The following is a 6,443-nucleotide window of genomic DNA, read 5'->3' as shown; positions in this document are numbered from 1 at the left end:
TTTTAAAACTTGCTTCAATCAAGCAAAAAAAAAAATATTGTAAAATTTCGAACAAAGTACAAATCTGAACCCAACAATGGCTGAAGAAAAAAATTGTTGATGCGCAAATCATATTCCAGAACCAAAGTGGAACAAAAAAAAATTTCACGCACACACACACACACACACACATTGACACATCATATGTCAATTTTAATTTTTTCATACATTCATTCTTTTTCGGTGAATATAAGCTGAAAAAAAATTCCGAGATTTATAACAATTCTTATTCGGAAATTTACTTCCCTTGGGTCTTGGAGACAGAATTATTATTATTATTATTATAATTGTTGTTGTTGTTGATGTTGATGTTAGGCTTAAGAAATAAAAGAGGAAAAGCGTTCGTTTCCTGCCAACGAAAAAAAAAATACAATAAACTTGTTAATATATGAGAATATTTTCCACATTTTTTTCATGCCAAGAGTTTTAATTTCAATGGAAAAATAAATTTCATACACACACGTACACAAATATTGGAAACTTGTGATGCAAAAAAAATGAGAATCGGCCTTGGATTTATTTATTTATTTATTTTTTTGGACAACATGATCATTATAATGATTTTAATGAGTTTAATCAATTTGAAACTAATAATACAGGAATCTTGGTACAAAGTTTACAATTCGATGATTTTTCATTTGATTTTAGTCCCTGGGAAGGCAATCAACCAGAAATAAAAACAAATGCAGATAACGGTAGTAGTGAAAAAAAAACTTGCACAAAATGAAGATTTTAGATCAATTCATGCATATTCGTGTGAAGATTCTCTCTCTCACTCTCTCTCTCATCATTGTCATTATTATTATTATTATTATGATCATCATCATCATCATCAAAATCATCACATCAGATGACAAAGACAGGAATTCATTCAAACATATATATATGATAATAAAGACCAAGGCAGTAAACATATTCGTTGCATGTTAATACATGCACACATACACACACATAGACAACACATCATATTATCATTCAACAAGAATAGAAAATATACAACATAAACAACAATTCATTCATTCTTTTCGCTTATTTTTTGTTTTGTTTTCATTGTTATTCTATCGGTCGAACAATATAACAGAACCAAAACGAAAGAATTGAAGGAAAAAAAACGATAGAACAAGAAGAAAGAGAAATAGACAGAAAAAACGGATCTCATCATTTTCAAACCATGTTGTTTCACTTGATATCCGTTCTTTTTGTCGTTTTTTTTTCTATTTTCTCACTCTATACACCGTTTTGTGCTAATTTTGCAATGAGAAACCCATTTCTTTACTTTCTCTTGAATTGTTGTTTTTATTTTATTTTATTTTATTTTTTTTGTTGCTGTTCAGCATGAACATGGTTTTTTTGTTGATGTTCTTCAACCATTTTTTTTACTTGAATGTACAGATGAAAAGATTCTTTTTTTGGAAAAAAATCAACGCCTATGTTTAGTTAAAGTCTAGCCTGACAATCATCATCATCATCATCATCATGATCATCATGATCATTGCTATTGCCATCAACATTATCATTTTTTTTTTCTACCATGAGAATATCGTGTGTGTGTGACATTTGGTATAGGCAATTTGTTAAAAAAAAGTATAATGTGTGTGTGTGTAAGAGAGAGAGAGAGAGAGAGAGAGAGAGAGAGAGAGAGAGAGAGAGAGAGAGAGAGAGAGAGAGAGAGAGAGAGAGAGAGAGAGAGAGAGAGAGAGAGAGAGAGAGAGAGAGAGAGAGAGAGAGAGAGAGAGAGAGAGAGAGAGAGAGAGAGAGAGAGAGAGCAATAAAAAAGGATGTTATGAAAACATCCATATATATAGACGGTCATTTTCATCACGATTACATACAAATACAATAGTAATCATCATCATAATCATCATAATCGTTTATTTTTCGATTTGAAATGAACAATGTAATATTCAATGAAACAAAATCACCAAGTCTGATCATCATTATTAATTCTTTGTTTTCCAAAGGATTCAATCATTATCATTACCATTATTATCATCAATGAACAATAATAATGGAATGGATATAATGATTATGATTATATAATTATAAAAGTTCTAGTCTAGAATAATTATTTGTCAAATTTGTAAATATTGGTTAATTTATTCCGGAAATGAAAAATAATTATAGGAAACAAGAATTAGCAACAGAAAAGAAAAATGAATCGGATAAATTATAATTTCCAAAAGGAAAAGAAAATTCAACAAAAAATTGAAAATCAAGAAATGAAATGATGAAAATGAAAAAAAAGGCCAAAAGTAATCACCATCATCATCATTAATAGCCATAGTCATTTCATTATTTGATATTGGCTACATATTGTTTGACAATGTTAAAAACAGATATCAATTTTTTTCTTTCAAAAAAGAAAATCAATCGAATGAATAGTAACACAAACGATCTATTGATCTATATAAATGAAAAAAAACGTAAAATTCTTGTTATAGTTTGGTTAATCATATTTTCAATAAATAAGAGAAAAAAAATAGAAAAATAAAAATATTCAACGGAAAAAAATGAAATAAAATATAAAATTATTGTGTTTGTTATTGATACTATTTGTATCTTGTTTAGTTACAACTTGAATATATGCTAGTCTGTGATGAACAAATTCTTTTGTGTGTGAGAAAAAAATTCTTTCTTCTACCACATTTTCTATTTCTAGCGAATAAGTCAATACATGGAAAAAATTGGAAAAAAAGAACGGAAATAGATGAAGAAAAATCTTCTAGATTTCTTCTAGTACTGGCATTCATACATACAAATTCTGTATTTCCTTGCCAATGTGAAAACTTGCAAAATAAAATAAAATAAAATAAAATAACGATTCTTTTCATTTGGCTTTATATACATCTTTTTTCTCTTTATAAAAAAAACAACTTCAATTGCGTTTAGTTTTATTGTTATTATTATTATTATTATTATTATAGACCCTATAGGCGTATTCATTCATTTTTGGAACAACAACAAAACCAACAACAAATGTAGTTTGATGTGCTGCTTGCAAGGTTGTTGTCTAGAGTGTTGCAAGTGTGGAATTGAATTTTTTATTTTTTTTTTTCTTTTCTTTCTATTTTTTTTTCTCATCTTATTGTTGATCACTTCTCAAGAATAGTGATGAGCCAAATATGTTCAACATTAGTGTATGTGTGTGTGTGTGCGTATATATTATTTGTATGCTGACTAGCTATAATTTTTATTCATTTCAATTCAATGTTAATAAGAGAATAAGTGAAAAAAAGACAATTATGATTCGGTCAGCAAACACAATGATGACCATATATTTATCATCACATCGATTATGATGATGCCTTTAGAATCTAAATTTTTTTTCTAAAAAAATGTTTAATTTGACCTAATGATTGAATGTCTACAGTTGACAGATAGTAAATGCCATAATTATATCCATATATTATATATGGTAGACATAAAATGAAAATTTTTGTGTGAAAAAAATTGCATGAATTTTCATTAAGAATAATTATGAAAATAATGACAAAAAAAATAGGGATGTAACCTAAGAGAAACATCTAATTTGTCTCGAGAGAAAATCCGTCACAAAATGATCTCAAAAGTAACAGTGAAACAAAAAAAAAAGAATTTGACAATGATCACACCCAAACGGCCAAAGTTTTTTTTTTTGGAACGATTGATCGGTTATTCGATGATGAATAAATGGCGTGATTCTGTTATACATTCCAAATACAGATTATCATCAATAGATCAAAAAAGGAAACAGGCTAACAATCAAACAACCATCACTCACAAATGTGTGTGTGTGTGTGTATGTGTATGGGTGATATATAACAACAAATAATATGAAAACAAAAGAACAATGTAGACGAAAAAAAACTTGACGAAGAAATTAATTCTTTTTGAGAAAATTTAATTATTCAAATTTCTGGTAACGAAATGAAAAAGAAAGGAAATGCTGGCTGATGCCAAAGACATACATTATAACTTTGCTTCCATAGAGAATCAAAATAACAAAAAAAAAAAATTCAAACTCGTCTCATGACAGTTCGTTATTATTTTTGTTTCATTTGTTTCCTTGTCTAACATTTGAATCCTTTTCATTCTGTATTTTTTTTTCTCTTGTTGTTGTTGGCATTTGGTTGGTTATCGTTTTCCTTTTTTTAAAAAAAATAAGACCAATGAGTCAGCTAGCGAGCAAGTCTTTTTTTCAAGAACATTCAATTGAACCAAAGAGAAAATCAAAAAAAAAAAAAAAAAAATTAAAACAAAAGAACAAAGTCAAGCAACGCAGTAATTCACTGCTGTTATTTTTTTTTCTTTCTGTTAAATTCTGTACGTGTCCAATTTTTTTTTTAAAGAACCAAAATGAGAAAAAAAAATTATTCGAAATTTAATTTAGAATGTGAAAGAAAAAAAAAATTTGTGTCATCATCGTAGCTAACTATTATATATTGTGTATATGTATCATTTTGATTTCAATTTCATTTTTTTTTTGGTCTTTGTTCGCCATCATTATTATTATTTGCCAATCTATGGATGGAATGTGTACAATATCGTATGAAGAATAATGAAAAAAAAAATTCTATGGTTGCAATGTATTGGACTAATAAGATTTTTGTGTGTTTAGAATGGAAAGCAATATATATATTGTAATTGTAATATAAAGTACTTCAGTTTTTTTTTTACTCAAATTCCATCTAAAAATCTTATGATGATCTTTTTATTTGAATCAAAAATAATTTGCTTGAAGAGCTTTGTATATGATTAACTAAATTAGTTGAATGAACTTTTTTTTTCTTCTTCTTCTTCTTCGTTCAAGAACATTCGTGGATATGAATATAATGAATGAGAATTGGGTTTGATGGTTGCATAGCCATATGTGGGATGTCTTTTTTTTTCGTAATCAAATTTTGAATCATGTGCAATAGGATTTTTTTTAACAATCAAACAACGATTACACAATACATCGATACGAATTTGGATTTATGAATGTAAAAAATTCAATTGATGACTAGTGGAAAAAAAAGATGGCCAAAAAAAATGTCAATCACATACGCATCACAAAATGACGGATTCGATGAACAGAAACGTAATTTTTCATTTGAATCTGTTTTCAATGAATATAATGAATGAATGAATGCAAAAAAAACATAATCGGTAATTGACATTTCGATTATTTCATTCCAGATCAATCATTTTCAACAATCAATATTGTTTATATATAAATTTTTTTTTGGCTTTGTATCATTAGTTTCAAATTATTGCTATGATATAACCATTGTTGTTGCTATGTGAATCATCATCATGTATTTATATGTTAAATAATTTAGAAATGGAAAATAACAAATCTTATCCAACAAAAAATCAGTCGGTGATGTGTGTTTGTGTGAAATCATATATACAATATATATGAATATATATACCATTTTCATTTGATTATTTTGAAAAAATATTTTTATTTTTTTCATCTCCAACAACAACGATATTGTTGTTATTGGCGGTAAAGTCTACATTTTATTCCCGTTATTTTTTCCATTGTTGAATGAATGAATGGATGGATAGCTGTTTGGTTATCAATTACCATCACCATCAAGATTTTTTTTGGCTGATATTTTGACGATGTCAATGTGTGTGTGTGTGTGTCGGTTGGCATGTCACTTATCATCATCATCCTACAGCATTTTTTGTTGTTGTTGTCGAAAAAGATTCTATCTCTCTAATATAGTTTTTAGCTTAGTTGTTGACAAGATTCGTGTGTTTGTAAGTATTGTAAACGTTGAAAGAATGAAACAATTTTGTATTTCTATAACTAAGAAATACCAAATGAAATGAATTGTATTAGAACAAAAACAACATGGAAAATGGCAAAGCAAGAAAAAAAAATCTAGAAATGATGATTTTGGATCATCATCATCATCATCATCATCATTTTTTCAGAGGGATGCTTTTTTTAAAAAATACATCTTGTATGCCTGTCTATCTATCTATCTATCTATCCATAATATATCTGTCGTTTCATTTGAAAGAATAAGCAAAAAAAAAATATATAAAGAAATCAGAATCCAACACGACATGGAATGTCAAAACAAAAATACGAACAAAAAACAAAACAAAACAAAAAAAATCAATTACTTTGTTTCAAAGCAAAGTGATCCATAATACGATCCAAACTACTAAAAAACACAAACATTGTGTGCGTTATTCGTTTTCTTTTCTATTTTTTTTTTGTTTGTTTACAAAAAAAAAAAAAAATATTGAGCAAATAGCGAAAAAAAATTGAATCGTTTACCATCGATTGCCTATCATCATTTCAATCTATAATCGAACTTTTATCCATAAGAAACTTAACAAAAAAAAAAATTTAAAATACAATAACGATGATGATGATGGATCAAAAGAATTGTCATCATCATTATAATTTAATGTTGCAATTG

Source organism: Dermatophagoides farinae, chromosome 1, assembly GCF_024713945.1.
Source record: "Dermatophagoides farinae isolate YC_2012a chromosome 1, ASM2471394v1, whole genome shotgun sequence".
Lineage (NCBI taxonomy): Eukaryota > Metazoa > Arthropoda > Arachnida > Sarcoptiformes > Pyroglyphidae > Dermatophagoides > Dermatophagoides farinae.
The sequence above is the reverse complement of the archived record's forward strand: the minus strand, read 5'-3'. Positions refer to the sequence as shown.